At 38.5% G+C, this 23584-nt stretch overlaps 1 protein-coding gene and 1 pseudogene across 9 annotated transcripts in view; one reads left to right on the top strand and one right to left on the bottom strand.

Moving 5' to 3' along the window:
• Window positions 1-16918, bottom strand: part of EYA4 (EYA transcriptional coactivator and phosphatase 4) — a 291807-nt gene extending 274889 nt beyond the window's left edge. For 5 of the 8 annotated variants that reach the window (XM_023230723.2, XM_031935543.1, XM_031935544.1 and 2 more), the window contains exon 1: window positions 15767-16159. The gene's annotated coding sequence lies outside the window, so the exon portion shown is untranslated. Of the gene's footprint in view, window positions 1-15766; window positions 16166-16682 lie in introns of those variants that run through there. The other 3 variants (XM_023230726.1, XM_023230727.1, XM_023230722.1) reach the window with 3 other exon arrangements.
• LOC111554978 lies at window positions 1002-1917 on the top strand (annotated as a pseudogene). Its single transcript, XR_002735380.3, has one exon. The product of XR_002735380.3 is annotated as a 60S ribosomal protein L6 pseudogene (transcript).
• Window positions 16919-23584: the final 6666 nt, after the last annotated feature.

Genomic DNA, 23584 nt, shown 5'->3' with positions numbered 1-23584 from the left:
TATGATAAGTAACAGATTTATAAATTAGTCATTGATATGACATAATTGATATTGTGACATGTGTAATAATATTTATCAACACATTGAAAATGGAATAATATCATTTATTATTTATACAATGTCTACACCTTTCACCTCTATGTTAAAAAGCTATCATAATATATGTAAGGTGCTTAGAACTGTACCTGGCACAGAGTAGGCTCTCACTAGAATAATAATATATCATTCCTCATAAGTTCTCACCAATCACATGAGAGTTACAACCATTTCTCCTAATAATTCTGGCAAATATTTGATGGTACTAAGTAAAAAATGCAGTGAATATAATATATACTGATTTATTTCTTCCTACCATTTGCACTTAAGAACCATAAGTATATATAATATACATTCATAAAAATGAATACTAACTATTCTTAATTGAGAAACTAATTATATAAATTATATGTATATATTAAATATACCACTATAACCATTCCTCTTAACCAGAGCACAAATAATTACAAGGTTCACTTAAGTTGAAATTTTTGCACCTGCCTTTGTGATAAAGATGAGAATATTATCTTAAAAGATGCAAGATTCATAAATCTTTTTTAAAAGTATGTGGGCACTTTCTATGGGAAATGCAAATACATATTTACCTATTAATCTTGCATCTAGAGGTTTGTCTACAGATATTTTTGGCAGGTGTACAAAGAGACATAAAAATCATCAGTGCAACATACTTAGTAATAGTAAAACTCTGGAAGCAACGTAAACATACACCAAGAGGGGAACAGTGAAATTATGAAACATCTGCATAGATTAAATAGAAGCACCCAAAAGCATATGTACTGATGTGGAAAAATATTCAAGATTCAGCAGATCAAAAGCAAGTTTTAAGGAAATCAATGATCCTATTGGAGTTAAAATGTAAAATGAAAATAAATTACATCCTCATATAGTTCTTACATTTACACATACATAGAAAAAAATGCCTGAAAAGATACACACCTGATAGACCGGAAGCCGAAACCTTAGTTCTCTTTCCCATCTTGCAAGATGGCGGGTGAAAAAGTTGAGAAGCCAGATACTAAAGAGAAGAAACCCGAAGCCAAGAAGGCTGATGCTGGTGGCAAGGTGAAAAAGGGTCACCTCAAGGCTAAGAGGCCCAAGAAGGGGAAGCCCCATTGCAGCCGCAACCCTGTCCTTGTCAGAGGAATTGGCAGGTATTCCCGATCTGCCAGGTATTCCAGAAAGGCCATGTACAAGAGGAAGTACTCAGCCGCTAAATCCAAGGTTGAAAAGAAAAAGAAGGAGAAGGTTCTTGCAACTCTTACAAAACCAGTTGGTGGTGACAAGAACGGCGGTACCCGGGTGGTTCAACTTCGCAAAATGCCTAGATATTATCCTACTGAAGATGTGCCTCGAAAGCTGTTGAGCCACGGCAAAAAACCCTTCAGTCAGCACGTGAGAAAATTGCGAGCCAGCATTACCCCCGGGACCATTCTGATCATCCTCACTGGACGCCACAGGGGCAAGAGGGTGGTTTTCTTGAAGCAGCTGGCTAGTGGCTTGTTACTTGTGACTGGACGTCTGGTCCTCAATCGAGTTCCTCTACGAAGAACACACCAGAAATCTGTCATTGCCACCTCAACCAAAATCGACTATCAGCAATGTCAAAATCCCAAAACATCTTACTGATGCTTACTTCAAGAAGAAGAAGTTGTAGAAGCCCAGACACCAGGAAGGTGAGATCTTCGACACAGAGAAAGAGAAATACGAGATTACAGAGCAGCGCGAGATTGATCAGAAAGCTGTGGACTCACAAATTCTACCAAAAATCAAAGCTGTTCCTCAGCTCCAGGGCTACCTGCGATCTGTTTTTGCCCTGACGAATGGAATTTATCCTCACAGATTGGTGTTCTAAATGTCTTAAGAACCTCATTAAATAGCTAACTACATAAAAAAAAAAAAAGATACACACGTAAGTATAAAAACTTCTCATGATTTGCAGAGATTAAGAAATGAGTAAATACACTTTTTACTTTAAATATAGCCATATTTTTTAAACCTTTTAAGAAAGTATAACATATGCACAGTAAAATAAAATACATAAATCAAAAGTTGATCGCTGATGAATTTTTATTGAATAAACACTTCCACATGACCGGCAACCAAACCAAGATAAAAGATATAATCAGCATTTCAGAAGCCTCTCTCTTGCTCCCTCTGGTCATTCCTCTCAAAAGTAACCTCTATCATCTCTGTTTTAATATGTTATACAAAGTATGAATTATTTGTATTTTTTAAATAACAGATTTAAAAAAAAACTTGCTTTTAGCAGCATGAATTTCCCTCTCTGAATATCAAATACACTCAGCAATTTATTCCAAGATATCAATTCAAACTATAACCTGAGCTTTTACAGTGGGCCAGGCACTGAACCAAGTGTCTTTCCTGCATGAATTCAATTATTCCTTACAACTCCATGAGGCAAGTACTGTTATTATTCCCCATGGACACATGCTGGAACTATGGCTTACAGCCACTCAGAAAATTACATGACCAAAGTCACCTCGCTGATGAGTGGCAGAGCCTGGATATACACAAAGGTAGTCTGATTCCAGCTTTCTCAACTCCTCGTCAGAAACAAACAAATAAAAATAAAGTGGTAAGATACAGAGCTGGGAGCATGAAGTGTCCCCAGCATGAAGTTCTCTTTTTTTGTTGTTTTGTTTTGAGTAAATGACTTAAGGTCTTAAGGTCACATAATACAGCATCTCATCTGCAAAACAGAAGGGTTAGGCTAGATCTCTCTTCTGATCTGATGATCTGACTCTGATAAATAAAGTGACCCACTAAAGCACAGAGCAAATACGCTTTGTCATGATGTAGTGCAATCATGTACTGTACTATGCTCAAAAATGACTCATACAAGAAAATAAAACCACAATTTTTGAAACTATTTGAAACAATAATCTTAATTTAATGTTATTTTTGGACATAGGAGGATTTTCCCCCCTAAATAAGCAAATTGGTGGTTTTTGAAGGGTCTTGTTCATCTTTGTATGGAAAATGCCTAAAAACAAACCACTAAAAACTAAACAAAATTTTTTTCCTTCCTCAATTGTGCCTGAAAAAAAAAAATGTAACTTTCCTCACCAAAAGGCCACACATATTTTTAATAGATACATCTGGGATTTTGGGTCCCCACATTTTGAAACACTGACACAAACAAATACAGAACATGCGTTCTCTCAAATGAAATCTATAATTCTGAGGGTTAAAAATTCTTCAAAATAACATGAAATCGATCTCAGCAGAAGTCAACCAAAGAGATCAAGGTTTGTTTCTGGAGAAAACTAGAATTATGAAGACCATAAACCTCAACTAGAAATCTGTCTTGTAAATGTCAGTTTATTGAAAATAGCACTGTATGGTGGACATACCTTTCCTTCCACTAGAAAATCAGTAATACTTTGGTACAAATGAGGCTTTAAATAAGTTGGAGTAGAAAATCACCAATAAACCAGCTTCCATGACCACAAGCAAAAGAGAACCAGTTTTCCAAAAAGTAAACAGGATTCATCCTTCGTAGATGTCTGGTTTGAGACCTATGCCCTTTAAAGACACGTATGGAACAGTGCAGTTACTTAATATCTATCTATATCCCCAGGTGTTGAGGTTACAGAGGGAAAAAAGATATGATCTCTCCCCTCTCTGAACTCAAAATCTCTCTAGAAGACAGACACATATAATGAACACCAACACACTGTGTTGTTATATTAATAGTCCAAATAAAGTGCTATGGTATTACACAGAGAAAATAATTAATTCTGCCTGAGCCTTAGGGAAGGCTTCACGGAGGAGGTGACATTTGAGCTAAGCCTTGAAAGATGAGTAGATTGTTTTTTTTTTTTTTGTAGTTCAGGTAGGCAGCAAAAGAGCATTAGGCAAGTAGGTTAAGGGAGTTGGGGCCATGGAGGATAAGGGTGGTGAGAATATGCCAGGGAGAAAAAAAGGAAGTGACTGATGGCATTATAAGAAATAAAACATTCATAAGTAAGTCTTACCACATTAGGACCCACTATATGAAGAATCACCCTGAGTAAGGAGATATGTGACTTGAATTCTCTGCGGGGTTCCTTGATTTATGAACCCAGGAAGTGCTCATTTGGAAAAACAGAATCTCTGGGTTTTTGGCCATTCTCCAGTCACTAAAGGACTACTAGGCTTCCTGTTCAATATCTGGCATAAAGTGCCTGGATGGACCTGTGGTTTGCTGTGCCTTCTTTGGACCTCCTGTCCATGAATGAAGCAGAACTCTCCTCCCACCATCTGTGATTTAAACCCCTGTCTTAAATTCTCCATGACACTCCCTGAGAATGATCCCCACCTGTCATTGGGCTGCCCAGCACCCACTTTATCTCTCTGCTAACAAGCAGCTATGCAGGGTCCTTCTCCACCTAGGAAACAGAAAAATATTTTGGTCAAATACAGTATGCTGTATTTGCAGCCACTCTGCCACCTAAGCACACATTTCAAAATTAAAGCACAAATCAAAGGAAGTGAGAGAGAAAGAGAAAGACAGAGAAAGAGACAGATTGTGTGTGTGTGTGTGTGTGTGTGTGTGTGTGTGTGTGTGTGTGTGTGTGTGTTTTCAAGTACTTCTACCCTGCCTACTTGGGCATCAATTAGAAAATGATGTGAAATCTCTAGGTTCGTCTGACTGCTTCCATGATTATCTACCTAATACAATTAAAGTAAAACCACTGAATTAGACAATGCATATGTGTGGAATTTCAAGTACCTTTGCAACTTCTAACAAGATAAAAATTATCTACTGCTTAGAACTCTTAAGAAAATTGGTCTAATCATATATTTATAATATTAATGTTTTATATTTCAGAATAGTTTTGAAATTCAACCCAAAACTCATACGGAAAAAGTTATCCTCTCTCACTTTATGTGAACATTATTGTTCCCATTTTGTTCTTTGCGAGTGATTTTTGAAATGTCTTTCATATACGCTTAAACTATGTGAGGGTAGTGCCCAGACAACAGTCATATTTACTTACATCAATTATATATCAATTCATAGATAAAATGTATCGGTCAACATCAAACCCATAGAATGAGAACATAAAAGTTTGGATCTGAGAATTCACGAAAGAGAGTTTTTACATGTAATATATTCATTTTTACTTTCTTCCAGTTGTACAAATGTTATTAACTCAAGATCTTGAACTTGTGGTTACAACTGAAAGCTAAACATACTTCTTTTGAAAAGTTCTCATTACAAATGAACAAATGATTTAATTCATTAAGTATTTTAATATTGAGCAGTTGTGATTATTGGTAACTTTACCCTTTCTAACACTACAGACTTAATAAAGTAAAAGTTTCTTATTACTGAATATTTACCCACGGAAATGGAAAGGCAATGGTTATTATTTAAAAATAAATCCAAAGTATCCGCTGACAAGTAGCAGGAAGAACCGACACATAGGCGATTCAAATAAATATTTACTTCCTATATACTCTCTCTCAGATATTGTTACTCCCACTCACATATTATTTCCAGAAAAGGAAAATATGCTGGAGATGGGCAATCTGTGTGAAGCTTATCTGTAAATCCCCTCTGTGGAAAGTTAATCTATCAACACAGACTAATGAGAATTGTTTGACTTCATGTTTAAACTTGGGAGGAAGGTATTAGGATTCTCCACACTCGACTGGAAATAGAACAATCCTCTTATGCAGAGCCCTCTGAGTTTTTTGACTATATCAAATGATATTACGATCTGCTTAGGTTATGGGTTCTCAAGAAGAGGCAATTTTGTTTCCAGAGAACACCTAATAGTGTCCGGAGACACCATCATTACCCAGGGGAGGGAGGGTTCCTGGCATCCGGCGACACCACTAAGCATCCTACCAGACACAGGACAGTATCCCCTGAATAAATTATCCAGCCCAAAATGTCAATAACCACTGCTTGAAAAACTCTTATTTAAATATACTGAAGAATTCAGGTACAACGTCAATATTATCACTTAAAAAAATATACAGATACACCTGGTAGTGGTTCCAGATAAGCTATAAAAATGAGACCTTGACAATTAATACTTTAACTTTCCTTTTTCCTTCAGCCCCATCCTGCCACACTACCATTATATCTGAATCCAAGGACCCAGTGATAAATTCTATAAGTAGAGGTACTAATAACCTCCTACTGTCTCTCCAAAGTAAGAATCATAACAATATGTAAAGTTACCTTTTAAAAAGTTTACATTGAGTTCATCAAGCCCACTACTGAAAACTATACAAATTCTCATAATTGTACCTTCAGGCTAAAAAAAAGCAACTGAGGAAACTTAAATATTGGCTATAAAGTACCACCATTATACAATGTGCTTAAAATTGCTTAAAGTAGTTGAGGAACCACACAGATTAAAGCTCTAAAGAAATCTGGATTACTGTATGTGGAAATATTTAATAAAAGAAATACTACTGCACAATGTAAATGGTAAATGCCAACTGCTGAGCACCTATAGTGTCTTCTCTTAAGGCTCCAAATACAACCTCGGATTTGCCAAGGACCCACAGTATCTAATTTATACTTGGACTGTTGGACACTCCACTTATGCTCACCAATCCATAGCCCCCCAAAAAAGACCTTCAGCTCTAAATACCTCTGAAACATTTGGGGGTAATCTAATGAAAGATACTCAATCATAGTAATAATAACTGATGCTCATATCAAGCACTACTCTAAATATAGTTACTTATATTTACTCACTGAATTCTCATCAGAACCTGTGAGGCATGTTCTGTTACACATGAGAAACTGAAGCAAAATCCATTTCAGTAACATGTTTGATGTTACAAACTCTTCAACGTCAGAGCTGAGGTCTGAACCCAAGTGGCCTGGCTCCATATTCTTTTTTTTTTTTTTTTTTTTTTTTGTGAAATGGAGTCTCACTCTGTCATCCAGGCTGGAGTGGTGTGATCTTGGCTCACTGCAACCTCTGCCTCCCGCGTTCAAGTGCTTCTCCTGCCTCAGCCTCTTGAGCAGTTGGGATCACAGGCGCCCACTACCACATCCAACTAACTTTTGTATTTTTAGTAGAGATGGGGTTTTGCCACGTTGGTCAGGCTAGTCTCAAACTCCTGGCTTCCAATGAGCCGTCTGCCTCGGCCCCCCAAAGTGCTGGGATTACAAGTGTAAGCCACTGCGCCCAGCCCCCATATTCTTTCTACTTAGTCACTGCACTATAAGAAGAACTGAGTCCCTCAGATTTCAAGTACTATGAAATTACCATACCTCCAGAGATTGTCAGGATCCTTGGCTTATCCACCAGATCACTGACTTCCCAGTGGTAAGAAATAAACACACTTCTACATTCACATATACATACATATAACCTAGGTCTGGATTCACATCTGCAATTCTACTGGGTTTATACCAAAAACCCCTGAGGTTGTTCTTGAGGTATTCTCACCTTGTAATGGTCACTGCCCTTCTCACTGTTCCCAGTTTCAAGTGGGGGATGTTCAGTGTCGCAATCTCTGCTCTCATTCCCCGTCCCTTTACTTATTCATTCAATGGGAATATAACAACTACCCACTGACTATATGTCCAGCAGTGCACTGTGCATTAGCGATACAGAAATGACAAATACAGCTAATCCTTCCAGTAAATTATCAGCTTAAAGCAGGATTTAGACTAACGTAACCTATTACATTTCAATGTGGCAAGGCCTATGTTACATTAAATGTAGAAGCTGGATGCTTTGGGAATAAAGAGAAAGAAACGTCCATCTCAGACTCTGGAGGTCAAAGGAACTTATCAGAGGAGGTAACATTTTGCGCCTTAAGTCTTGAAAAAGCAGCAGAAAAAGATATTTGCAGGGGGAGAGGGGTAATGTTTAAATGCATTCCACGCACAAAGAAAGGAAGTGGAAATGTCCAAGGTGTAGTTGAGAACTGCAGTTCTCCATACAGCTGGAGAAGAGAGTTGTTGTGAGTGGGGAATAAGAGATGAGAAGAGCAACTTGAGCAAGGTTCTCAGCATGAAGGGTTATCTTCCCTGAACAGAATTTTGGAATTTGCCCTATAGGCAGCAGGCAAATCTTTTAGGGAATTTTAAGTCCAGGAGGGACCTAATAAAAATAATGAACAAATGTGGTTGAATATCTTAGGGATGGGGGAGAGTGTCAGAGACAGCTCCAACACAGTCCAGAATGGGTCCCCAGAAGAGGCATGAAGATATGATAACTGTACTTGTTATGACAAAGACATTAATATGAACAGGCATGTATAGGACAACTGTCCACCTAAAGCTAATTTGAATACCTGATGATTAAACCTGTGACCTTGGTTACAACAATTATCTCTCTAAATATTCCTAGGAATGGTATGTAAAACTATAAGAATACAATGAAAGCGCCAAAGTCTTCAAAGCTATGCAGAGTAGAAAAGAACTCTATCCATCCCATTCTAATTTGCAAGTCTTCAGCAACACTGACAATGAAAAAGCATTTAACAAGCATTTACCAAATACCCACAACTTTGCTAACCATTTTCATGAATGAAACCTTTAAAAACTGAAGTCAACAATTAAAGGAAAAAAACTAGACCTAAATTAAAATTCTTCACGGGTCAACTAACAAAAATAACAGTAGCATCATCTTATCAACTAAAGTTAATGCAAAAAAAAAAAAAAAAAAAAAACAGTAGAATTGCAGTTCTTGACAGGTTTATTGAGGTTTGCATGCTTAAGTTACCTACTAGAAGTATTGTTTGAGAATACTGGGAAACCTGCAAAAGGAAATCTGAATGTGATTCACCCACTACGTGATTAAATTTGGCGAGAATGACTTGAGTCATAACCATACATGAATATATATTTGCATTCAAATAAAAGTGAAAAGAATTAGGTAATGTAGAGATCTGTTGATTCCCCCAAGTCATCATCACTTTCAACATACTGAAAACATTAAGTTAGAAATAATCAATCTCTTAATCAGAACATTCGGTTCTTTTCAAATCTTTTAACATTAGGGAGTTCAAAGTCAGAGGTGAAATATAATGAATAGATCATTCCGTTGGGTATATGCAGAGGTCTGTGAATTGTATATGTGACCTTGTGGATAATGAGCCCTCCCGGTATGTCGTACACCTACTTGATTAGGGATAGAATTTCAAACTCTGTGCTATTGCTTTTGTGAGTAGAATTAAACTTAATGGCACATGAATGTAAATTTTTATGATTTAATTGTAGTCTTTCACAAGAAATGTCCCTTTCATTTTAAAAAGAAAGGGGGAAAGGACAACAGAAACAGTAGCAATAATTTACATGAAAATCTAAAGTCATGTCAAGTTACACCACTGCTGGCCTTTCTTCTTAAAGTCTTCAGAGGAGGAAAGATGTTCTAATTAACAAAGTCAACCTTTGCAGGTACAAGCCGTTTGTGCCTCATTCAGACCTGTAACTACACATAGGGAACATTTTGATCAGTTTTAATTTTCTCAGTGCTAAAGCGAAGTTGAAGATTGGTTAATAAGGATACTCAGTTATATAAGTGAGAGTAGACACATCTTTCTGCGATATATCACACTGGGAGATATTTTATGGTATCTGACAGTCTGATTTTTAGTGACGCCACATGAACATGTTAGAGCAGGTACTCTGAATTAACCCCTTTTGTCAGAAGACTCAAATTTTTTTTGCAGCAGTTTCCATGCACTGAAGACACTTAGAGAGAATTCCAGAGGCGGCCACGGTGAGAGGGTACTGTTGGTGAGTCATTCTCAGGCCACCTACATCCTGCTTCACCCAGAGCAGTGGCACATTTCTCTACTGGCATATCATCAGCTTCCACTTAAATGAAAGGATCTGTGGCCGAGTATATAAGTAAATAAAAAAAAAAAAAATAGAAAACCACTGCTTCAGTGGAAAAATACTATAAAATTGTAAAACAGGTTATTAACAGCAAAACAAAAGTGTTTACCTAGAGAAAACCTTACACATGCGATAACCAGATAAATTGAATGTATTTGCAAAATATGGGTGTCTCTATTATAATTTAAACCTGCCTCCAGAAGTCCATCACGCACTCTTTAACTCTTCAAGCCTTATTAGTTGGTTCAACATAAACGTGCGGATTTGAGATTCAAAATCAGCATTAAAACAAAATACACAAACAAAGAAAATACGAAGTTGGTAACATTTAACCAATTTGGATAAGGCTTGAAAAGCAAAGGAAAATTCTACATGTGAGTTAAATATTTAAAAGATCTGGTCATAAGTTCTTGATAACTGGGAAATATTACAAAATATAACATTTCTCCAAATTCAGTCATCTGCTGTCCAGCCTTCATGACTGTGGTTATTTCGGCCATATTCTTGTTCACTGTTACTTAATATGTTTCTTCAGACACTTAATTTTTTTTCTTTGACTTCAATACTTTTTTTGGTCTGGTCTCAAACAATATAGCCCATGAAATTACAGGTCTAATACAAAATTTAACAAATTTTTCTAACATCCAGTTATCCTTACATAACTATACAAATATTATTAAAACAAAATGTTCAGGTACCACCTAAAAATGGTGGTATATGACTGATGGAAGCAAGTGTCCAGCACATGCTTAAGAATAAGGGTGCTGGCTTCATACTGGCGAGTTAGGATCCTGGCTCCACTGTGCTGCATGACTGGGTCTCAGCTTCCTTATCTGTAAAATGGGAATAACAAAAGTACCTAATTTACGGCATAGTTAAAAAGATTAAAATTAGCTAATCCATAGAAATGCTTAAAACAGTGTTTTGCATGAAATTCCTTAGTAAATGCTAGCTCTGATGTTACGATAGTGAGAGTCATTAATATTATAGTAACAATGACAGCCAAATTGCAATTATCTAAAGACTAAAGTGACCACTTTTATTTAAAAATACACTTTAGGATATAAATATACTGAAGAAAATATGCTCTCATATTTGATATCTACATTAATATATGCCTTGGTGATATGAAAGCTATTCCACATTGGTTTAAAGCAATTTCACTTTGAAAATATTCATGTGATAATAGGAATCAGACTTTGCCTAAAAATTATAACCTAAATAAACTACCCATTCAGAAAAAAAAAAAAAAACTAAAAAATTCTAACACGATAGAACATATAGGTCTTTCTGCTACAGTCCAAAAGTACATTAAAATAAAATTACTTACTGTATATAAATAAAAGCTTTACAAATATGAACATGTTGTATTAAAACATTTCATATTGGGAAAAAAATGAGAATTTCTGGTATTTTAGAATGGTGTCTTTCTTCATCATTCATGCACTGAAATCTCAGGGTAAGAAAAGGGCCAGACCAACTCTAAAAGGTTTCAAATATCAAACTATACTATTGTGTCAGTGCCCTAAGATCAATTAGCACCTTTCAATGACAAAAAAGGTTACGGTGAGACTCAGAGGTGCACTCTCTGAAACTGTCTCAAATCACTATATAAATGTGGTTTTGATAACACAAAATGGTTTCTATTTTAAATTAATCAGCTTCATCTCTTTTTCTGGAGGTGTGAAAGGGGTTAGGGGAGTAAGAATAGTGGTGTTCATTTTCAGTATCTCTTTACTAATAAAAACACGGATGGAGAAACACTAAGAATGACAAACTTCAGGCGTAAAATGACGCATCACCAAGGCATATATTAATGAACAGCTCCACAAGCAATACTGAGTGATGGTAATGTTTACAAAGTCTTCAAACTTCTTAAAAGCAATCAAAGTTGCCTGTACTTCTTTTGAATGTGTAACTCTTGCTCATTTTCTTCCACTTAAGTTCAAGCTAAATGATGCCAAGTTTGGCTCCAAAAATGATTTTAATGAATATGCAGTGTCCCCTTCATTAAAACACATCTAACTATAAGATGTAATTTACATATATTGCATCTCACCCATCTCCAGGGCAAATGCCTGAAACAGCATGTCATTTCATAGTTTAGCAGGAAAAATTCATGAGAGAAGCAGGTACACTCCAATGCCACCCCATTCCCCCGGTGTTGATTTCCTTCACCTAGTAACCATTGTAATAAAATCCCCCAACTGTATTTCTGAATATAATTAGTTTAAGGTACTCTACAGGGAGGCACGTTTTAAGAGTTTAGCATTTAGTACATGTAAGAATAATATCCATTTGGAAAAAGAAACTGTCAAGATTATATTCTCACTGAAGAAAAAAAGGTGTTTTGATAGAGGTTTGTTTAGCTCTTCAGTGACAGGATTCAAAACGTTTCCTACGTTTGATAGCACGCTTTTCTATTTATTTCTTAAATGAGTGATCTGAAATATTTACAACCAGACAGTACCTAATTTTAGGTTTTAAGTGCTTTAACAGCTCCATGAAATATGATCAGCAGCTGCAATACAGAACTATGGTGAATAAACTCCTTATAAAGAGGGGCCTGTTTTTACTGAATGTCCAGTGTTCTTGCATTTACCTAATAGAAAAAAATGATAATGAGAAAGCACCATAAATATTTGCATTCTTAAATTACTTAACACTTAACTAAGTATTGAAAAAGATTATCTCCCCTCTTCTCGAAATCTGTATAAAACCTGTGAGGTTTTGTGGGGCAAAATAAGTTCGATTATTTGAAAGTCAGAATGTGAACTTCCTAACATTCTAACTTTTTATAACAATAGTCATGGTCTTCTACCATTCTACCTTTCTAAATATTCTAAATAATCTAACTCCAATGCATAAAATTTAAAAATGAAATATCAAGCCATATAAATATATTTTTAGACACAACATCAGTCATTTAGAGCTTGCAACAGAGATTGAAAACATGAAATTGGATACTCTATTTCCCGTGGCTATGTAAAATTTATTTACACCCCAAAGTACAACATAAATAAAAAGGAAACTCTTAGAAATGGAGAACTTGTTTTTCTTTTTTTTTAACCCAAGGAGGCTTATTGAAAGAAAAAAATATATATAGCAAAATGACAAGTAACTCATCTGCCAGTCACCCCTCAAAAAAGAAACTTCTATGCAGACAATTTTTTTCTCCAGCTTCCAGAAACCCTCTGAAATTCAGCATCTATTTTTCTTAACAATTAATAATAATGGTTATTCCTTTTTATACAATCACACCTTTTTATACAAATCTTAAGATTTCTAAAATTTTAAAACTTAAGCATACTACTTAAAAGAAAGGTTAATGGTGAATACATACATATATGTGAAACGTTTTATTTTGGAAATGAGAAATTCAATTTCAAATATTCAATAAATACTAATAAAAAGAAAATAACTGAGTAAATCTTATTTTAGTTATAATTGTGAACCAACCTGCAGTTACAATGGTCTTTAAATATTGAAACATACTATTTTAAGGAAATTTACAAAGGAAAACAGGCTTTTGAAAACCATATTGATTTTAGACCTTTACTTCTTATGAAAGACAAGTACATATCCCTAATAATCAGAGAAAGGAGCCGTTTTCAACAAATCTAATTATGTTGCTTTCAAAGCTGTAGCTGTCAAAGGTTTTAACATTCTTGTACAGTCATTTCTAAATACTGGTTTAACTTTGAATGACTTACAACTTTTAATCAGGTGGAACAAACTATTTTTACGGTTTATAACAATAAATGTGGGTGTAGTTATATCTGCTTTCGATATTGTTGCCATAAAAATCAGATTCTGGCAGTCTTGCTCGACACAAAACAGTTCGTCTCTTGTTACTATTGCTTTTTGTTTCTTGGGATAATGCTATTTTTAAAAATACACAAATGTCTTTGAATACAGTCTCCTAAAACGCTCCATATGACGTATCAAATATTTTTGGGGGGATTCTCTCCCTGCCCCCTCTAGTTTTTGGTTCTTCAGGTTTAAGCTTGCCAATAACATTTTGGGAAAGGAATTCAAGTACAATCCTTTCCCTAAGGTTTTCAAAACAAAAACAACGCAACAAACAAACAAAAAATCCATCGTCAACTTTCAATCCTGTCAGTCACCTACGTGTAAGTGAAACTTCAGAAGCTGATGATGGGGAGCCCGCGGTTGTTAAACGCTCCTAAGACTCCCACCTAAATCCCGCAGGAGCCCGCACTGAAACTGACAAACACCCGAGGGTTCACAAAGTGGCCGCAGATGAGAAGAGGAACAAAATGCCATATTCCAGGAGATGTATTTCGCTCCAACAATTACGTTGATCCCAGGGTGCCAAGCCAAAAGGGGTAAGGGACAAAGAAAACTGTTAAGTATGAGATCTTAATGTGAAACCTAACCTGTTGGTTCTCTTAGGTATCAGATTTTGGAAGTGTCTGTAATGACAGCCAGGAAAGCAAACTAATGGCCAAGGGCCCACTGGGTTTGAACACCAGACTCCTGTTACCTCCTCACAGATCAAGTACACAACACACACGCACACGGAGTTGCTCCACGTGGAACTGCTCTGGAACCAAAACACACGCCCGGGCGCTATTCTGCACCTTGGCGGAAAGGGCAGAGGGACCTGCACCTTCCTCCCCTGCCCTCAGGTTAAGATTCATGAATGACTCTCTAGGCCCGCTCGGGATGGCGGGGAAAGGCGCAGGGGACGCGGTGAGAGGACAGTTTCCACACCACCCTCTCGCACACACTCTCACCCCAGGCGCAAACCCGTTGTCTTCATAGGAAGGAGAAAGAGGGGTGGTGGTGAAGGGAGACACTGTCCCCGCAAGCAGGGAAGAGATGACAAAAATTAAATCGCGCTCTCCGCTTTCGCCCCAGCTGTGCCACCCGACTCAGTCCGCAAATTCCCTAATCGCTCCGAACTGTCCAGAATCTCGCAGACAAAGGGAGAAAACTCTTTCCAGTGCTACCAAACGAAAGTTCGGCTTGCTGTGCGGCGCAGAATAAAACAAGCACACACACGTCTACTTCCAAACCCCGCTTCAACACGCTAAAAATCCAAACCATTTCAAGTCCCAAAGCCTCCCCAGACCCAGCAGGCTTGAAAGGAGAGAAAAACCTGCTCTCCTCAGCCAGGTCCCTTCCTTTGGAGAAGTTATAAGCCTTCCATGGCACCCGCTACTCGAGCCAATGAACGCAACTGCTCTGACAAGGCGCTTCTAATTTCACCGACCCTGGCAAACTGCAGGAGACATTCAGTCCACGCCACATAAAAACTATTAAAGTGGGATCGCCGCAGTCGAAAAGCCCGATCAGTGCCTGGAGATTAGAATGCGAGCCTTTAAAGTACACACGCACCCGGCACCGGGAAAACCCAGGCGCCTGTGAGCCTCCGAGGGACTCTAGGTCAGCATCTTCGCGCCTGGACCATGTAGGGGGTCATCAGAAAGTAATACACGTCATAAGAAAGATGTGGGGGAGACCCCGATGCGCGCGCCTCTGCCAGGTGGAGGCGGGGTGCAGGTAGAAGCCGCGCGCTGGACTGCTGGATGAACGCCGTTACGCGCAGGCTCCGCGCCGACCCCGGAAGGGACAGGCAGGCTCGGAAGGGACCCCTGGGGCGTGGGGACGTCTTCCAGGGCAGACAGCACCGCTGCGGTCCGAGGGGCCCGGGCCCTCAGGCGTGGGGCACCCGGCCTCCAAGCGCCCCCCGGGGACGCAGGCGCCCACGCACCGTCCAGCTGCGCGTCCTCAGTCCCCATCGCTCGGCGTCCCCGGCAGAGCCTCGCGCACTTCCCCGGAAAGTTTGGGGGTTCTCCAAACTCAGGCCCCCCGGGAGCCCTGGGGCGGGAGTTACAAGAAGGGGACACTCACCTCGTCGCCCGGTCCGCCTCGGGTTCCCAAAGTATCTGTCCCAGCCGCGGTTCCGTGCGTCCGTAATTAAGTATTTATTCTCGTTCCTTCCAGTGTCGAAGTTTCCCCTTCGCGCTGTGCCTCTGGTGAAAACAGGACATCCCCTTCGGCCACCCCACAACAAATAGCGTACACAAGCGGGGGAGAAGCGGGGCGGGGGGAGAAGCCGGCTCCGAGGGGGAGGAGGAAAGGAGAGGAGCCAAAACTCCGGACTGCGACAGGGGGGAAAGGAGAAGAAAAGAAAAAGAGAGAGCGCGCCCAGCCGCCGCGGTCGTCACTCCCTAGCTTTCCCCGCACCTCTTTCCCCCTCTCTAAGGCAGCAACAACTTCACGTGGACAGGATGGAAGTTTTGCGCGGAAGCCGGGAGCGGCCGGAGCGTGCGCCGCGCTGCGGGCAGCCTCGCACTTGCGCACGGAGGTGGGGCGGGGGCGACGTCGTCGCCGGCTACTGCGGGCGCTGGAGGCCGCCGGGGGCCTCGGGGCAGGCCGCCAGGGACGCGGGGGGCGGCGGCGCTCGGGGGACCCACTCCGTTTTTATTCGACCTCGGGTGACTGCCTATTGTCATGGTTTGCGATCTCGCGTGGGGACCGCCCAGGTCCTCGGGGCCCTGGATGTCCCGGGTGGCGCCGCCGTAATCTCCTTGCCCTCTGCGCCGCCCCCACCCCGCCCCCACCCGGGCCGACTCAAACGGCAGCAGTCTCCAGGCTGAGGGGAGGGACCCGCGACCGCGCTCTCCTCACTGGGTGAGAGAGCCACTGTCGATCCCCACCTGCTTCTGTGGGGCAGCCCCCGGAATTGCCTGGAACTAACTCTCTTGCTACCCAGTTCCCCTGTGCAGGCCACTGCGGGCCCCCTGCCGGACTCCTTTCCACTTACCCCAAGGGAGGAGACAGAAGGGACTTCGCCTACTTGCAACAACGTGAAATAAAATCCAACCCAGACCAGACTGGGGCGCTTTTTCTGACGGGAGGAAATACCCTTTTCCGTGGAGATATATGTTATGAAGGACTAAGCAGTCTGGGGATAGGCTGTGCTGGAAAGGGCCTGGGCCCCTTCCAGTGCTGGATGCAGGTATAGGCATCCCTCCCAGACACCCAAAGGTCAAGCAGCAAAGACTTACTTCCAAGGCGGCGTCAGAGCTTCCCTAGGCACATTGCTGAAATGACATTTCGTGCCTAAGCCTTCTGTGCATGCATTACGCGCCCACATAGGATTTACGATTCTATACGCACACGTGTGTATACCACAACCAGGGGACACAGCAATGGTAGCACGGAATAAATAATCCATAAATTTCGCATCCATTTAATCACTTCTTCCAAAAACCTATTGTCTATTTTAGCGGCACCTTCTTTGTCATATTGATAATAAATGTTTTAATTTATTGATAAATCACTGAGTGTCAGTCATTGTATTGGTCACTTATGGTACATGAGTTCATTTAATTTCCATGGCAACTCTACAGTGGTCATTATTAAGCCGATATGAAAGATGAGGAAACCAAAGCCCAAAGAATCATGAGTGACTTTTCCAAAGACAAATCCAGTGGTCTCTAATTACAAAGCCTATGATACGAGAACGTCTACATTACTTTAGGTGTGGTCTAAGAGATTATAGATTAATTCATAGAAATTACTCCCATTCAAAGAAAGTTTAGTTTTAATATATTCACTAAGTTACGTTCTGAAAAAAAGTTCAGAAAAAAGATTTCATCCTCTACTTTAGGTTGGTCTTCTGCAATTGATATGAGCACTGTCCAATTTAAAAGCAGTATCAACACTGAATACTTATGGTTACAATTTATTTTTTAATGAGTGGGGAATTATCTACAATGCTTAAGAGGCGCTAGAAAAGGTGGTGTTGTAAATTTAGAATAATAAAGGCAGTCGTTGCTGCTCTCATCACTTACTGGGTGTTCTTTCCTGCAGATTTATTTTGGAGGGTGTAGGCATTGCCAGGCATAATGTTTCCTTTTCTGGTTCTCAAGGTAGAAAGGGTTCTGGCAGTGGGGTTGGCACAAAGGGAATTTGGAGCATGGTTGAGAGCACAGTCTGGCCTAATGAGGAACGCCAGTTAATATACACTGGAGAGAAAAATATCAATGGACAGATTTAATTAATTTTGCAGGTTTATTTTCTCCATTTCACATGTGAGAAAACTAAGGGCTCAGAATTTTTAGAAGCTTGCTAATAAATGGTAGACCTGAGTTTCAAGCCAGTCTTTATTTGAGTCCATATTCTTAGTTACTGCGATGCTATTATTAGCATTAATCGTATTCAGAAAAATAGTAATTCCTTTTAATGTGTAATATGTTACAAGCCAAATATGCAATTTAAATGTTTTGTGAATCATAGTGTCTAAGAATGTTCTGTGGCTATAGCAAATATCATGTAAGGGTTAAGTACAATGATGAATTTAATACTGTCCAAAAAGGCAACAACATTTTGAATTTCATTTTGGCATAAAACATTATTGTGCTAGTTTCACCTATAAATAAAGGTGGGAGATGCATAATTTGAATAAAATAAAAATTCATACTTTAGCATAAATATAGGGTGGGTTTTCTTAGCATGTTTCTTTGTACCCTTCTAAAGTCAGATTTTTCAGTTACACTGACCTTGCTTTCAAGGTCACTTTGCGCCTGCATGGTTTTTTATACATCTAGATAAGAATACACGTACAGAAATTATTTTTAAAATCCAGAATAATATATTAGTTATTTGACTTCATATTACTACCTTCTAATAGTTGTCTTAAATATACATATATTAACATGGACACCACTAGGTGTCAGATAAAACGTCAATTTTCAGTCCACATTTGAAATAAGTTTAACATAGGTAACAGAATTTTAGGGTTATAAAGGCAAAAATGTATTGTTTGCTTAAATGAGGCCTTATTTCCAGCATTTACATTGAATATCACTTTTATAATTATAGCCATATCACCTATAATATTATTGACTTATTTGTATCTTTAAATAATCTATTTTTATTAAATAAGTGTATCTGATAAAGGACTTTTTTATAGTCACCATAAATGGAAAACTAACAAAACCCTCCATGAATAGAAGATGATCTTGCAAAGGAAGCTATATTGTAGAAATAAAAGTTATTTCTCATGTACCGCCTAAAATTATCTCACATACAGTTTGAGAAACATTGGTTTCAAGAATTACATTCCATATGTCCCTCAGGGTCTCCAAGAGATATTTTCAAGCCTCCCCTTTTCATTACCGGAACAAAATTGTTGAGTCCAAGTTACTTTGAGGTATTGCTTTTTAAATTCTGTGCTTATTTAATTATTGCTTTTCTTGTCTAAAGTATACTTGAAGTCTCTGAAGTTGAGGCATCTTTTTAAAATTCATGTATTATTTATTGTTTTGCTTATTATCTTATTTGTGGTAAAATGTAAACAACTTGTAAGTACACAATTAAATAGCAAATCAGTTTCCTGAAATATTGTACCAGTTACTCATTACCCTTCCCCAGCATCTATTAGCCCAGTAGTGCAATACAGTACAGACAATGAAGAAGAGAAGGAAAGTAGAACAATGGAAGAAACGCAAAGGGCCTAAAAGGACACGTGGGGGAAGCTGAAGTCAGAGACCTGCTGCCAGATTCTTGAAGTGATTCAAAAACACCAGTGGGCCCTGCATGACATGAGTCAGGCTCTCAGAATATTTGTACATGTTCAACTCAGTCTGAAAAGGGATGTGTTTTGGGAGCAGTGGGGAGATAAAAAATATAATACTTTATTGTGTAAATCAGTGGAAATATGAGATTCACTTATTAGCAATTCCCTTAACCAACTCCTCTGGAATGGGATGCCTCTGCAGTTACCATTTACTATTTGTTTATTTTTCAAATGTGCGTGGCACTGTTTTGGCGTTAGATTTTGTGTAAGTCAAATTAAACAAACACAGTACTCTAGGAGCTCATAATCTAAAACATAATTTTTGTTTTAATGCCACTTAAAAGCAACCTTAAGGGGAAAACCAGGTCATCACTTTAGTAAGAACAGATTTTAGGCTAAAAAATGGTATAAGACACTAAATTTATCAAAAAAGAATACAGAGGACTGGATGCTTATAGAAGTAATCCCAAAGTAAATCTCTTGAGCACCTTTTGGTATATCTATGAACTCCAGCTGGAAGTTTACACAATTTTTCAAAAATACAATAATTCAGTTGTTTCTTAGTAAATTCTAAGCCAAACCATTTGAGCTTTGGAAGTATGAAGTTTTAAAGACCAACCTTAATATGAACAAGGTTGAACAGTCTTTTAATCTACCTCTCTACTGATGACAGACTACAAGAATGAATGAAGATAAAATATGATTGCCCAAGTTCTATGCTGCCGGTTTTCTAAAATCTATAAATAAACACACTTTCTGAGTAATTTTGTGCAGACAGATGAAGCTTAAAAAGGTTTCTACTAGTTTGTGAAAGTGAAGAAATCAAATCTTCAGGGGACCTGCTAAATTTCCTCATTCTTGGCAGGGCCTCTAAAAGAAAGGAAATGCACATTTTCTGGGAGACAAGTTCATTATATTTACTTTTAGATTTTCTCTTGAAAATTCTCTCCAGTTGAATCAGTTTAGTAGCATATTAGGCAACTCTACTCCTTCTTCCATGCTTACACTCCGCTCTCAGATGTTTATAAACAGATATCATGCTCACTTTTAAGTCATGTTAGCCACGTTAAACAAATATAAGGCCTTTTAATCTTGTGGCAGTTCAGTCTTTACAAACCCGTAATCATTCTTATTGCTTGTCTCTGAACTATTTCCAGTTTCCTAGATGTTCATTTTTGTTAGCGGTATCCCACATTGAATGCATTGTTCCAGGTGTGGTCTCATTAACATATTAGAATGAGTCCAGATTTTTTTCTTCGGTTGCATTATATTTTTGCCTCACTTTGAATTCCTACCAACATATGCTACTTTCATATTCTAACAACTTACTTGTAATTTCTTTTTCTATTTTCACTTCACACAATATTTTTCTTGGCATACTAATCAATTCAGATTTCCCAAGTAATTTGAATGAACATTTTAAAATATTAATAATAGTCAAAATATGAACAATATTACTTTCTTGTGCCTTTGAATTCAATGGCATATAGTCACCCACATTTCAAAACAGGAAAGATTTAATTAACTTTTTTTCATAATATCCCATGTCCACTAGTTATGATTGGAAAGTCTCCACATATACAATTCAATGACTGGTGGAAGGAGGAAAATTTGACTTTATGGCAGACAATTAAATTGATTTGATGCTTCTAAAGTAATACATTTGGCATGGTTAACTCTAGGACCAATTGTATAAAATCTTAAAGTTAGGAACACTGATAAATTGCAACAATCTACTTGTACTGAATACTTCTGAATAAGAATATTATAATATCAATGAAAAGTATAATGAAAGCTTTTCAATGTGTCTTCTTTCCACCATATTTAGTAGTACACTTGGAAACAATTTCTTCAATGTTTTTCTATTTTGAGCATATATTCTCAGCACCCCCAACACACTTTAAAATGACTTTTCCTGTTCACCTGATTCCTTTATTCCACCACCAACTTTCTCAAAAAAAGTGATCAGCCCTCAGTGCATCTACTTTGTGACTCTTCTTAATCCTAGAAATTTTACTTCTGCTCCTGTTCCTTTACTGAGACTACTCTCTTTAAGGTATCATCAATGGTCTCCTATTGGTCATTCCTGAATCTTCAACATCTTTGATGTCCAAGAAGCATTTGATATTATCGACAGCAGTCTTCTGTTAATTCCCTTTTCAACTTTCACAATTCCCTATGACTGCTGTTATTTGAGATTCTACAGATTCTTCTTTCTTGTTTTTCTTTCATTTCTTTCTTTCTGTCTTTTTATTTTTATTTTTTGAGACAGAGTCTCACTGTCATGCAGGCTGGAGTGCAGTGGCAGAATCACAACTCACTGCAGCCTCAACCTCTTGGGCAGCCTCCTAAATAGCTGGGATTACAGGCACATGCCACCACACCTGGCTTTTTTGTTTGTTTGTTTTTTTTGTTTTTTTCTGAGACAGGGTTCCACTCTGCTGTCTGTTGTGGTCTCAAACTGCTGCTCTTAAGTAATCCTCCCATCTTGGCCTCCCAAAGTGCTGGGATTACAGGCTTGAGCCAGTGCCCCTCGACTCTTTTTACTTAATGACACTCAAAAATGGACTTAGACACAGGTTCTCTTCTCTTTCTTCACAATGCTGTCTCCTTTGATTCATCCTGTAATCTCTTCTTTCACCTCTAAATAGGTGGCTTAAGAACATGAATGTCCTTCCCAGAATCCTGGTTATCTTCACTTGCAGGTCAAGGTAGCATCTCAAGCTGAACATACTCCCCATCCTCTCCATCTGTTTTAGTCCATTTTCTGTTGCTTATAAAAGTATACTTGAAACTTGGTAATTTATAAAGTAATTTATTTATTACAAGGGCTGAGAAATCCAAGATCAAGGGGCTGCATCTTGTAAGGACCTTCTTGCTGGTCCTTCGTTAAAAAAAAATAGATGCTTAAGTGAAGGATGTCTAAATTCTCCAGTTTATAACCCAATTCCAATACAGCAGCAAACATTTAGTGTGATGAGAAACCTTCTCTGGTATTTAATTTGTTTTGAGAGAATGCCAACTCATGTAGCCCTTTGGGCAATTTGCTATACCTCCAAGCTTATTGTCTCTCTTTTGTATTCTACAATTCCATGTTTTGTTTTTTACTATTCCACATTAGCAGAGATGAAGTGATCTGCTTATGTACTATAATTTGAGATCTGTGATAAGCAATTTCAACTTTATAATATAATATCAAAAGCAGTCTTATAAGTTCAAAAGAGAAAATAGAAAGATTGGGGTGTGTGGCCCAGAGGGGAGCTTGAGCACAATCCGCTGAGACAGAAAGCTTTACATCCACAAGAGAGATGACTGGATTAGAAAAAGGCAGAGGGAAAGTGCTATGGTTTGCATGTGTGCCTCAAGTTTCATATATTGGAAACTTAAATTCTATATTCATGTGTTGATTAGAGGTGGGTCCTTTGGGAGAGAATTAGGATTAGATATGGTTATTAGGGTGGGGCTCCCATGATGGGACTAGTGACACTATAAGAAGAAAAAGAGAAACCTGAGTTGACAAGTACACTCTTGCCCTCTTTGTCAATGGATGTCCTCCGCCATGCTATGAGGCAGTAAGAAGGCCCTTAGCAGAAGCCAAGCAGATACTTGTGCCATTCTCTTGGACTTCCCAGACTCCAGAACAGTGATCCAAATAACATTTTTTCTTAATAAATTACCCAGCCTTAGGTATTCTGTCAGAGCAAAGTAAGGCAGAAAATTGGTACTGAGAAGTGGGTCTATTGCTAATAATGAATGCATGAAAATGTGGAAGTGTTTTTGAAACTAGGTAATGGACAGAGGTTGAAAGAGTTTGGAGGAGCAGGCTATAAAAAGCTTATGTTGTTGTGAATGGAGCATTAAAGGAGATTCTGGTGAGGGTTCAGAATAAAAGAAGACTGGAGAAATTCTGGAACTTCTTAGAGATTACTTAAATTGTCATGACCAGAATGTCCTGGAAGTATGAACAATAAAGGCAATTCTGACATGACCTCAGATGGAACCAAAGAACAAACTATTGAAAACTGGAGCAAAGGTCATCCTTGCTATAAAGTAGTTAAGACATTGACTGTATTGTGTTCATGTTCTGGGGCATTATGGAAGGTGGAACCGAAAAGCAATGCACTAGGATTTTGGGTAGAAGA

Source organism: Piliocolobus tephrosceles, chromosome 5, assembly GCF_002776525.5.
Source record: "Piliocolobus tephrosceles isolate RC106 chromosome 5, ASM277652v3, whole genome shotgun sequence".
Taxonomy (NCBI): Eukaryota; Metazoa; Chordata; class Mammalia; order Primates; family Cercopithecidae; genus Piliocolobus; species Piliocolobus tephrosceles.
This window is presented reverse-complemented; position numbering and strand designations above follow the sequence as displayed.